This window comes from Eschscholzia californica, unplaced genomic scaffold (assembly GCF_041429995.1).
Source record: "Eschscholzia californica isolate CP2 unplaced genomic scaffold, dmEscCali1.0.p SCAF_3, whole genome shotgun sequence".
Lineage (NCBI taxonomy): Eukaryota > Viridiplantae > Streptophyta > Magnoliopsida > Ranunculales > Papaveraceae > Eschscholzia > Eschscholzia californica.
The window spans coordinates 31,889,240-31,902,783 of record NW_028238420.1 but is presented as its reverse complement, the minus strand read 5'-3'; the positions used below and the strand labels follow the sequence as shown (position 1 = coordinate 31,902,783).

General features: G+C 35.8%; 1 long non-coding RNA gene across 1 annotated transcript; it reads right to left on the bottom strand.

The window, feature by feature from the left end:
- Positions 1 to 3,001: 3,001 nt before the first annotated feature.
- Positions 3,002 to 12,703, bottom strand: LOC147549553 (uncharacterized). The gene is made up of 2 exons (XR_015237920.1): positions 12,652 to 12,703; positions 3,002 to 7,719 (listed from the first exon to the last, which is right to left on the bottom strand). It is a non-coding gene; the product is annotated as an uncharacterized LOC147549553 (long non-coding RNA).
- Positions 12,704 to 13,544: the final 841 nt, after the last annotated feature.

Sequence of the window (13,544 nt, the reverse complement as noted above, 5' to 3'; positions counted from 1 at the left end):
TAGACATTACACGAGAAGCTTGTACTTGTTTGAGGGGATCATCCACACTAACAATATATTAGTTAGAGTCATCCTTGTATAAGGATCTAGGTATTGTAATGCAACATACTGGACATTGTTTAATAGTTAGAGCTACAAAATTGACCAATTCACGATTTTAGTAGATTATTACCCATCTCGACCAGTTTGTTTTTCTCTTACGAAACAAGGTGACAAAATCATTCTAATTTTCGAACTTTTTGATGCAAATTTCGTAAGTGAGTGACCGGCATGATTTTTTCTCGCCATTAAGAATAGAACAGATTTTTGCTTCATTACCTAAAGAGAAATCAATTTACATATCAAAGTCCAAATTCTGATTTTTAAAAATCGATGTCATTATCTCAATGTTGAAACATGAGACAACGATAAAATTGAAATCAATAATATGGCAGTTTATTGATGAAGCCTTTTCTATACTACAGTCTTATTTGTTCTTTAATATAAGAGAGATTAATTGTTCTGTGAATACCAAAATCTAATTTCCCAGGGCTGAGATAACTTGATTCAATGAATCCTTCTTGAAGACTAATACAAGAAAAACATGGATAAGCTCGCTGACTCTCCATTATAGAAGAGATATTAGGCGCTATGCTTGTTCTTGCCTGGAATGATCATTGTAAATGATCGAAGCGATAATTGTATTTACCAATCAGATTGGCTTAGCAAACGAACTAATCTCTAGTTCTAATTCCGAACTTAAGATGCAAACCCCTCACAGATGTTCTTGTAAAACTATTGTACAAACTGATTCTCTTCAGATTTCTCAAATGTTTTTTAACTGAAGAAGACATATGTGTAATCTTTACGGCTATTTAGTAATATATCTCTTACTTATCCGAAAGAAAGTTGTTAGGCATTCAATGAATCCTTCTTGAAGCCTAATTACTGATGGTAGGGTATTGTCCTTGATCGTACTAGTAAGCAGCATAAGAACAGAAAAATATTTACCACAATTTGACTAGCCACTAATTACATCATTTGAACAATTACTGCATTGTAAGTACCAACTACAAAAAATTGTAGCTGCATTGTGTGTTTTGAAATAAATTATTCAAGCATAGAAACACGCAGCATAACAATCAATACCCACTGGTAGAACTATTTGAAATTACAGTTCAAAATATAGAATGACACTTGTGGACTATTTGGAAAACAAGAAATACTTATTACTACTCAAACTGACAAGCACATGGATACACTTTATATAGCACCATGTAGACAATAAGACAAATAGGACTTACACCGTGATACAACCAGTATGGTATCTCACTTATGTGATAGCCCAACCAGAATGGAACAATATGCACTTTATATAGCTTGACTTGAAACTCAAATTACTAATATGTAATAGTATAGTACATATATTAAAAAAACAAGGGCATACACCATACCTTCGACCTCAAACACAACGTTGGGTGTGAAACCATTTCTAAATAATAAGAAACCATCTTTCTTAACCAAAAGTAAAATAAAGGAACTTAATACCTCTTTAAGACTGTCTTAGTGAATGTCTTCTGCGGACTTTCAATTAATCAATATGAATTTTTCGAGGACTCACCTACAAGTCTCTTGAAGTTCCTTTTCTCAGGCACCAAAACCGACAAATGTATAATCCTTCCCGAAAATATTATGGAACAATGTGGTATACCACATTAAAGTTTTATTTCTTAGGTATCAAAACCCACAAATGTTTCCTTCCCAAAAATACAGATGGAACAATGTGGTATACCACATTAAAGTTCCATTTCTTAGGCATCACAACCGACAAATGCATAATCTTTCTCGAAATTATTCATGGCACAATGTGGTATACATTAAATTTTCATTTCTTAGGCATCACACGTTCACAACTGACAAATGCGTAATCCTTCTCGAACGTACTTATAGGACAATGTGATATACCACATTTAATATCCATTTCTTAGGCATCACAACCGACAAACGTATAATCATTCTCGAAAATATTGATTGAACAATGTGGTATACCACATTTAAGTTCCATTTCTTAGGCTTCATTACGGACAAATGTATATTCCTTCCCGAAAATATTGATGGAACAATGTGGTTTACCGCATTAAAGTTCCAATTCTAAGGCATCACAACCGACAATGGTATAATCCTTCCCGAAAATATCGATGGAATAATGTGGTATACCACATTAAAGTTCCATTTCTAAGGCATCACAACCGACAAAGATATAATCCTTCTCGAAAATATGAATGGAACAAAGTGGTATACCACATTAAAGTTCCACATCTTGCCATCACAACCGACAAATGTATAATCCTTCCCGAAAATATCGATGGAACAATGAGGTACACCACATTGAAACTCCATTTCTCATGCACCACAACCAACAAACTTGTAATCCTTCTTGAAAAAAATGGATGGGCCAATGTGGTATACCACATTAAAGTTCCATTTCCTAGGCATCACAATCGACAAATTTAAATCGTCCCCGAAAATATCGATGGAACAATGTGGTATACCACTTTAAGGTTCCATTTCTCGAGCATCACAACCAACAAATGTAAAATCTTTCTCTCGATTTTTAAAGGAACAATGGGGTATACCACATTAAAGTTTCAATGCTTAAGCATCACAACGGACAAATGTATAATACTCCCTTGAGTATTGATGGAACAATATACGATAGAGCACATTAACGTTTCTTAAGCATCACTACCGATAAATGTATAATCCTTCCCACTATTATGAAGAAGCTGCAATAGTGTAAATAAGATAAAAAAACACAAATTATTGGGTAAAACAAGATATATACAGCATGTCTTAAGCATTAATACCCGGGATTGTGGAATCCTTCCCTTAATTATTGGTGGACAAATAGAATGTATATGTACCTGCATAACGTAACATCGAAAACTTCTATAATATAATGATATAACAAGTAAGAGGAAGAAGACTAGAAGTGAGTGACCGGCATGATTTTTTCTCGCCATTAAGAATAGAACAGATTTTTGCTTCATTACCTAAAGAGAAATCAATTTACATATCAAAGTCCAAATTCTGATTTTTAAAAATCGATGTCATTATCTCAATGTTGAAACATGAGACAACGATAAAATTGAAATCAATAATATGGCAGTTTATTGATGAAGCCTTTTCTATACTACAGTCTTATTTGTTCTTTAATATAAGAGAGATTAATTGTTCTGTGAATACCAAAATCTAATTTCCCAGGGCTGAGATAACTTGATTCAATGAATCCTTCTTGAAGACTAATACAAGAAAAACATGGATAAGCTCGCTGACTCTCCATTATAGAAGAGATATTAGGCGCTATGCTTGTTCTTGCCTGGAATGATCATTGTAAATGATCGAAGCGATAATTGTATTTACCAATCAGATTGGCTTAGCAAACGAACTAATCTCTAGTTCTAATTCCGAACTTAAGATGCAAACCCCTCACAGATGTTCTTGTAAAACTATTGTACAAACTGATTCTCTTCAGATTTCTCAAATGTTTTTTAACTGAAGAAGATATATGTGTAATCTTTACGGCTATTTAGTAATATATCTCTTACTTATCCGAAAGAAACTTGTTAGGCATTCAATGAATCCTTCTTGAAGCCTAATTACTGATGGTAGGGTATTGTCCTTGATCGTACTAGTAAGCAGCATAAGAACAGAAAAATATTTACCACAATTTGACTAGCCACTAATTACATCATTTGAACTATTACTGCATTGTAAGTACCAACTACAAAAAATTGTAGCTGCATTGTCTGTTTTGAAATAAATTAAACGAGCATAGAAACACGCAGCGTAACAATCAATACCCACTGGTAGAACTATTTGAATTACAGTTCAAAATATAGAATGACACTTGTGGACTATTTGGAAAACAAGAAATACTTATTACTACTCAAACTGACAAGCACATGGATACACTTTATATAGCACCATGTAGACAATAAGACAAATACGACTTACACCGTGATACAACCAGTATGGTATCTCACTTATGTGATAGCCCAACCAGAATGGAACAATATGCACTTTATATAGCTTGACTTGAAACTCAAATTACTAATATGTAATAGTATAGTACATATATTAAAAAAACAAAGGCATACACCATACCTTCGACCTCAGACACAACGTTGGGTGTGAAACCATTTCTAAATAATAAGAAACCATCTTTCTTAACCAAAAGTAAAATAAAGGAACTTAATACCTCTTTAAGACTGTCTTAGTGAATGTCTTCTGCGGACTTTCAATTAATCAATATGAATTTTTCGAGACTCACCTACAAGTCTCGTGAAGTTCCTTTTCTCAGGCACCAAACAGACAAATGTATAATCCTTCCCGAAAATATTATGGAACAATGTGGTATACCACATTAAAGTTTCATTTCTTAGGTATCAAAACCCACAAATGTTTCCTTCCCAAAAATACAGATGGAACAATGTGGTATACCACATTAAAGTTCCATTTCTTAGGCATCACAACCGACAAATGCATAATCTTTCTCGAAATTATTCATGGCACAATGTGGTATACATTAAATTTTCATTTCTTAGGCATCACAACTGACAAATGCGTAATCCTTCTCGAACGTACTTATAGGACAATGTGATATACCACATTTAAGATCCATTTCTTAGGCATCACAACCGACAAACGTATAATCATTCTCGAAAATATTGATTGAACAATGTGGTATACCACATTAAAGTTCCATTTCTTAGGCTTCATTACGGACAAATGTATATTCCTTCCCGAAAATATTGATGGAACAATGTGGTTTACCGCATTAAAGTTCCATTTCTAAGGCATCACAACCGACAATGGTATAATCCTTCCCGAAAATATCGATGGAATAATGTGGTATACCACATTAAAGTTCCATTTCTAAGGCATCACAACCGACAAAGATATAATCCTTCTCGAAAATATGAATGGAACAAAGTGGTATATACCACATTAAAGTTCCACATCTTGCCATCACAACCGACAAATGTATAATCCTTCCCGAAAATATCGATGGAACAATGAGGTACACCACATTGAAACTCCATTTCTCATGCTCCACAACCGACAAACTTGTAATCTTTCTTGAAAAAATGGATGAGCCAATGTGGTATACCACATTAAAGTTCCATTTCTTACGCATCACAACCGACAAATGTATAATCCTTCCCGAAAATATCGACCGAACAATGTGGTATACTACTTTAAGGTTCCATTTCTCGAGCATCACAACCAACAAATGTATAATCTTTCTCTCGATTTTTGAAGGAACAATGGTTTATACCACATTAAAGTTTCAATGCTTAAGCATCACAACGGACAAATGTATAATACTCCCTTGAGTATTGATGGAACAATATACGACATAGCACATTAACGTTTCTTAAGCATCACTACCGATAAATGTATAATCCTTCCCACTATTATGAAGAAGCTGCAATAGTGTAAATAAGATAAAAAAAAAACACCAATTATTGGGTAAAACAAGATATATACAGCATGTCTTAAGCATTAATACCCGGGATTGTGGAATCCTTCCCTTAATTATTGGTGGACAAATAGAATGTATATGTACCTGCATAACGTAACATCGAAAACTTCTATAATATAATGATATAACAAGTAAGAGGCTAGCCTGGCATGATTTTTTTTTTGGCATTAAGAATAAAACAGATTTTTGCTTCATTACCTAAAGAGAAATCAATTTACATCTCAGGGTCCAAATCTGATTTCGATAACTCGATGTCATTATCTCATGAAGTCTTTCATACTACAGTCCAATTTATTTTCTAATATAAGAGATATTAATTGCTCTGTGAAAACCGAAATCTAATTTCCCAGGCCTAAAAGAACTTGATTCAGTGAATCCTTCTTGAAGACTAATACAAAAAAAAAATATGGATAAGCTCGCTGACTCTCCATTATCGAAGAGTTATTAGGCGCTAGGCTTGTTCCTGTCTGGAATGATCATTGTAAACAATCGAAGCGATAATTGTATTTACGAATCAGATTTTCTTAGCAACGACCTAATCTCCAGTTCTAATTCCGAACTTAAGATGCAAACCCCTCACATATGCTCGTGTAAAACTATTGTACAAATAGATTCTCTTCATAGTTCTCAAAGAGAAGGGCATACACCATATAGCCCACAACATTAAGTTCAACTAGCTAACTTGCAAAACCATACCCTCGGACTCGAACACTATGGTGGTTGTGAAACCTAACAAAATAAGTACAATTTCTAAATAATAAGAACCATCTTTCTCAACCAAAATTAAAAAAAGGGACTTCCTCTTTAAGACTGTCTAGTGAATGTCTACTGCTGACTTTCAATTAATAAATATGAATTTTTCGGGTCTCACCTAGAAGTCTCTTGAAGTCGTACGAAAAGAACTCTTGTTAATCACAACAAACAAATGTACAATTCTCCCTTGGATATTAAAGTTTCTTAAGCATCACTACTTTCATAAGCACCATCGTCGATAAATGTGTAATCCTTCCCACTATTATGAAGTAGGTGCAGTAGTGTAAATAAGAAAAAAAAAACTTTATAATATAATGATATAACAAGTAAGTGATAGAGCAAGAAAGGAAGACAACAACTGTATAAAAAAATGATAGTCAAGACTTTGAATTCATCAGGTACTATCAAGAAAATCTTGTTCCTCCAAGTAAATGAAACTATGATGGGCAATGTTTAGGTTTTTATGCGATTTACATAAAAAGAATCGCATAAAAAGACCACAATGTTTAGGTTTTTATGCGATTTAGGTTTTTATGTAAAAGACCTGAGATTTGAGAATTGAACTGGTAATTCCAGAAATGATCCGGTTATGATCCATGAAATAAACGGAAGAGAAACAAAGCGATTGATTCGGAAGAAAGATAAAAGCAGAAATTGATAACCGCTATCATGATATGAAGTTTCATTGATTAATAAAAATAAACAAACAGATAATATCAAAAGATCAAGATAGACAACCAAAATCAGTAATTTAGACTATAACAAGATGCAGATCAGCAAAGATTTGAGCGTATAGGAAAATAAAGATTATACTATTAATCCAAGACTCAGAGCACAAATACAAAAGAATTCTTACTTCAACATGCAAGAATTATACTTTCCAACCTAAATTAGAGATGGACATGGTACTGCCACAGCAGATAATGGGAGAACACGAAATATGTTCCAGGAAATAAGATTTACCTAAAGAAGAAAACAGTAGGTCGATAAAAACCCTAAATATACTACGACCTAAATCCAAGAGAGGATATGATAAGCACAATAAAGGAAGACAATAATTTGGATTAGAGTACTTCCCTGGCTCGCACAAATCCTATGCCTGTCGCAATACTCTCCTTCTCACGGTTGATCCTTGCTACAAGTTGTTCCAAGTTGAATTCCTTAGCCTGTTGGAGACTGATTACACCTTTAGATTAGATATTTCCCCAATCTGAATAGGATTATTTAACTAAATGTGATGAAACCTAGATCTAGGGTTTGGGAGTTTATGACTATGAAACAATAATTGGAGTTGGGAGATTGGTGTTCACTGTAATGGATTGTTGGCTGGATTGAGATGGAAACCTAGGGTTACTGTAGAAAAAGGAAAGAGGGAAAAATCCCATTGAGTTGTTCTTCTATTTTCAGACTTTTTTTTTTTTTTTTTTTTTGAAAAGATGCTACATATATTAAACAACCAAGTTATTACACTACTTATTGACTAACATGAAAGGAACATTTCTCCATGACTTAGAAACTTTTTCTTTTCTCGCCCATTTTGCTAATTTGTCTGCACTGGAGTTGCATTCTCGCTTGGTGTACTTGAATTTCACCTCTTCGAATGCAGGAAAATTGTCTCGAATTTTCCTAATGTGCATCAGGGACTGCCATTGAATCGAGTGGTTATTGTTATGCAGATGCTTGATGATGTTGATGTTATCGCTTTCAATTATGATATTCTTGCAGTTGTTTTCTGTAGCCCATATAACACCCTGTAAGATTGCCATTGCCTCTCCTTCCTCGCTGTTTCTGGCTCTAGTGGATTTTACTTGCGCTGCTATGAATTTAGATTCTGCATTATGAACTATCAAGCTAATTCCTACATTGGATGATAGGTCAATGAAGGATGCATCAACGTTAATCTTTATGAAATTTTGTGGCGGAGGCTGCCATATGAATTTTGTTTTGTTTTTATTTTTCTCTTGTTTTTGCAGAAGTTTCGGGTAATTTTCTATCATTCTGATAACCGAATTGGTGTCATTGATCTCATATTGGAAGCAGTGATCGCATCTAACCTTCCATAGAATCCATAAAATAATCGCTAAATGTATGTTATCTATGGTGTAACAGTATTTTTCATTGGCTTCCCAAGAGAATATCCAATCTGCAACAGAAGAGATGTTCTCTGAAATGATATTGTAATGAAACCAAATATTCTTGGCTAAAGCACAATGCAGTAGTGCGTGTTCAATCGATTCTGTAGTACTACAATTCGGGCAGGAGATGTTATTATCAATGTATTTCCCTATTCTTTCTCTGACTGGAAGTGCTTTAGTGCAGATTTTCCATAAGAACAACTTGATACGCGGGATAGCATTAATAGACCAGATATAATTCCAGTTATGATTAGAATTATCATTGTTCGTCGGGTTGGAGCTAAGGAAGTGGTACATAGAAGAAACTGTGAATTTACCCGAGTTTGTAAGTTTCCATCTACGTTGATCTCTCCCTTCACTGTTGATCGGAATAGCATTAATCAGATTCTGAGTGTTTGCGTCAAAGTTATCTCTGAGAATATCAGCATTCCAGGTGTTATTTGTGATGAGCTGTGAAACTCTCGTAAGTTCTGATTGATTGTGGTTAGTAATAGTGCTACTGATCCCAGGGATCCAACTGTCATTCCATATGTTGATATCATTACCAGATTGCACTTCCCATGTTGTTAATTCTTCAATGTGATTATAATTTTTCCGGATATTTTTCCATATCCATGAATGATGTGCTTTGGTTGGGCCCGGAGTAGAGGTATGAGGAAAGTATTTAGCTTTAAGCATTTTAACCCAAATCGCATTCGGTTCTATATTGATTCTCCAAGCCATCTTGGAAAGAAGAGCCGTATTATCAATATCCGGCATGTGAAGGCCCAACCCTCCTTGGTTTTTAGGTTTGCAGATATCAGACCACGCTTTAGTGCAAATGCCTTTTGACTTACCCCACCAGAAGTTCCGCTGAGCGGCCTTGATGCTTTTGCATATTCCTTTAGGAATGGCAAAACACTGCATCTGATACGGGGTACAGCCGCCGCTATGGCCGAGATGACCACCGTACGACCTGCTTGTGATAAGAAAGAGTTGTTCCATTTACCTAGTTTTTCCTTGATTTGCTCCAGGATATCTTTAAAAATTTTAGTTTTATTCGCGCCAATGAAAAGTTGAGCTCCAAGATATTTCTCCGAAGTAGAGGCATATTTAACTTTCAGAGCTCTCATGATCATGCGTTTGAATTTGGGGTGCGAATTCTTAGAATAGAAAATGTTGGATTTCGCATAATTTATCATCTGTCCGGATTGATTGCAGAATTCTTGAAGAATATGCTTGAGATTGTGAATGTTATCCATCGTGTTCCTACCAAAGATAATACAGTCATCTGCAAAAAGAAGGTGCGAAATCTCAAATTCCGCATGGTTAGTAGGAAAACCTGTGAATCTATTATGATTGTTATTAGCCATTAGATTGCGGCTCAAACCTTCCATAGCCAAGGTGAAAAGGAAAGGGGACAAAGGATCGCCTTGCCTAATGCCTCTCGTAGGATGGAATGTCTTACCCGGACGACCATTAATCAGAACTGACATCGAGGAGGTGGAGATACAAGAATTTATCATATTTATCCAGTGTTCACCGTACCCTAGTTTCCTCATAATGTCCGTGAGGAAATTCCACTCAATCCTGTCGAAGGCTTTAGACATATCTAGTTTTAATCCGAAGTAGCCCGTGGATCCTTTCATTTTCTTGAAGGAATGGATAATTTCTTGACCCATTATAATGTTATCTGTAATTTGACGCTCCGGGATGTAAGCTGCTTGAAAAGGTGAAATGATATGCTTTAAAGTGTGTTTGAGTCGGTCTGCTAGAATTTTGGTAATGATTTTGTAGGTGGTGTTCAGGAGGCTGATAGGACGAAAGTCAGCCGGGGTTTGTGGTACCGAGGTTTTGGGAATGAGGCAAATATGAGTATGGTTAATGTCTGGAGGTAGTTCAGCCGTGATGAAAAAGTTCTGCACCAGGTTCAAAATATCTGCATTGATCGTTTCCCAATTAGATTGGAAAAAGAAAGGCGGGTATCCATCTGGTCCTGGGGCTGCTTCTTTCTTAAGGTTATGTATAGCCCATTCAATTTCCTCTCTACCTGGAATCGTAAGCAGATCCTTATTCTGTTGTTGAGTTATCGAAGACTCGAAGAGGTTGAGAGTATCCTGTTCTATGTTCGGGTTAATGGAAGTACTAATATTGAGGAGGTGAGCCGTGAAAATGTCTTGAATAGTATTAGCATCTTCCTGCCAGTCCCCATTGCTGTCTTTGATCGCATTTATTTTGTTGGTTCGGTTCCGTTGTATCGCTTGAGAGTGAAAATACTTCGTGTTTTTGTCTCCTAGGGTAATGAAATTGTTTCTCGATTTCTCCTTCCATAAGCTCTCTTGCTGCCTATAAAGCTCTTCTAGTGCAAGATTAAGATTTTGTTCCTCTTCTTTTGAACTGCTATTCATGAGTCTCTTTATGATATTATTAATATTGTTCTCGATATTACCAAAGACCCTTTTGTTCCACTTCGTCAACTGAATGCTCAGTTTTTGAAGGTCCCTTTGGATATGGTTCGGTGTGTGTTGGTTTTTAATGTTATTCCAATTATCTTCAATGAAATTGAAGCAATCCGGGTGCGTCATCCAAGTACGGAGAAACTTGAAGGGTTTCGGGAGGATCTGGCTAGGGTCCCTGTTGTCCAGGAGGATAGGTAGATGATCTGAACCCACTGCCTCCAGATGAGTGACTCCGTATGAATGGAATTGCTGAAGCCAGTTAAGATTCGCCATCGCCCTATCTAGTCTTTCCTGAATCAGGTTCTCCCCTAGCTGTTTATTACTCCAAGTAAAGGGATTACCTTGATATCCCAAATCAGTGAGACCTAGTTCATTCATTGTATCAATGATCTTCGGAACAAGAGAGTTGGAGGTATGAGTTCCACCTCGTTTTTCCTTAGAGTCAAGGATACAATTAAGGTCACCGATGAGGACCCAAGGGTTATCTCTATTGGGGTTAATCTGTCTAAGGATTTTCCAGGGCTTGTATTTGTTATGGTGATAGGGGGAGCCGTAAAAACCGGTGATGGTAATGGGAGCCGCCCAACCAGCTTCACATAAATCAGCTTGAATAATGTTGTTGTCCGAATAGGTAATAGTAATATTAAGGTGGTGCTTCCAGTAGAAAGCGAGACCCCCCGCTTTATTGATGGGTTCCACAAAGTAGCTCAAGTAATTCTTGTCTAAAGGAATAATTTTCCTCATGTTATGAGATTTGTTTTTCGTCTCCGAGAGAATGATAATGTCCGGTTGCTTTTCATGATCATGTTCATAATATGTTTCTTAGTGAGGAAGGACGAAGCTCCCCTCACATTCCAACTCAGGATAGATGGGCTGTTCATAGCCCCCGGCCAAAAGCCCACAAAGAAACTGGGCAGGGGATGAACAATAAAAGCTGCAGGCACCCTCCCAGGCCTAGAAAATAGGCCCAGCAGGAACCAACAAAGGACTAAAACCTAAAAATAGAAGAAGAGAAGGAAACGACGAAGAACAGGAAACAAAGAAAATAATCTATCCTAAACAACAGAACAGAAACTGAAACCAACAAAACGAAAGAGAAAGTCCAGAATAAATACAACCCGAATGCTATAATCAACAGTAACTAACAAAAGATTAATCCCAGCCCAACAACATACATAAACTATCAACTTAGAAAGCAAAAAACAGAAGACAGTTCCTATCTATCTTATATTAGATAGAGAACTGTTCTGTAAACCAAAAAACAGACAGGGATGAACTTAAATTAACAGACTAAAAGTAAACTAAGAACTAAATAACTACTAAAACCATAAACGATAACTTAAAATAGGCTAAAACACAAGTTAATCCAGAGAGTTAGACTGTTCCCTGCCTCCTTCCTCCCTTGCATCAGTGAATTGACCAGGAGAGACCAACAACGAATCAGCGAACACATGCCTTCTCTTCTCTTCCTGGCTTCCAACAGATTCTGGTGGAGGTGTGTATAACCAACAATCAGGGATGGAAGAAGAGAAACCCAAAGATTCAGACGAACTTTTCGAGACCCACTGAAGCTCCTTACCCTTGCCAGCAACATTGCCAATCATTCGATCTTTCTGCCTCTTAGCCACACTGTTACTTACCTCTCCTTCCTCTATCTTGACCTCAATAAGGGAGTGATGCTCCTTTCTTTTTCCTCTCTGTTGAAAGATGTCCTGTGGTGGTAGAGGAATCTGAGCTTGAGAAGGTGGGTTAGCCACTGCAATGGCCCAATTAGCAGCCGAAAGAGATTGGTTAGAGCTAGTTTCCATTTTAGTGGGGGGAGTTGTTCTTCTATTTTCTTTACCTAATTTAAAGAGAGAGAGAAACCGAGATCTATTAATAAAGGACCTTATTGAAACAAAAGGTTTAAAGGCGCCCCTTATAAAGTTTAAAAGAAATTTGTAATGGAAACAGGTGCCTTTAATACTTGTAGAGGTGTCTTTAAAAGTACAAAACAGAATTATTTAACTTGACTATATATATCTCGTGTCTCCGGCACAGCGGAGCTTGTTAGATGCATTATGTTAGGTAGTAAGTACGAAATTCTAGTACATTATGTTGGTATTGGTATATAACACTTGTTCATGATTGGCCTGCCCATACCCGGCTCTGCCCTTGTTCTTCGTTCTTGCAATTTTTTTAAATAACAAAACTATTTTCACTTATACAGCGCTTGATTATTTTTACTTGGTTGATTCATTCCAAAATTTGAAACGGATCAATCAACTGGTATTATCATTATCTTCAATTTAATTACATAATTACATTAAAATTTCTCAATGTAAGTTTCGCTTTTTTTTATGTTATGTGCATTTCGTGTTGTTTTCTAATTTATGTTTTACCCACAACAATACCAATATGATACATTAAAATCCTAAATATTCAAAATGTAATTTTTCGGTCTGAAAGAGGGGATCAAAAATGTCAATATAAATCATCTAACACAAATTTTCACATGTAAAGTTTTGTTTTTTTTTTTTGAATTTTTTATGCATTAAACTTCAAAACAATTTACAATACAAAATATAGAAATCAAAATTACAAAAATGAGGAATTGCATGATACATCTTCGATCCGTAAAACATTCATCATTTTATAGCTTGCAAGTCCGACAACACATCTTGAAAATGGTATGCAATTTAATCTTAGGAG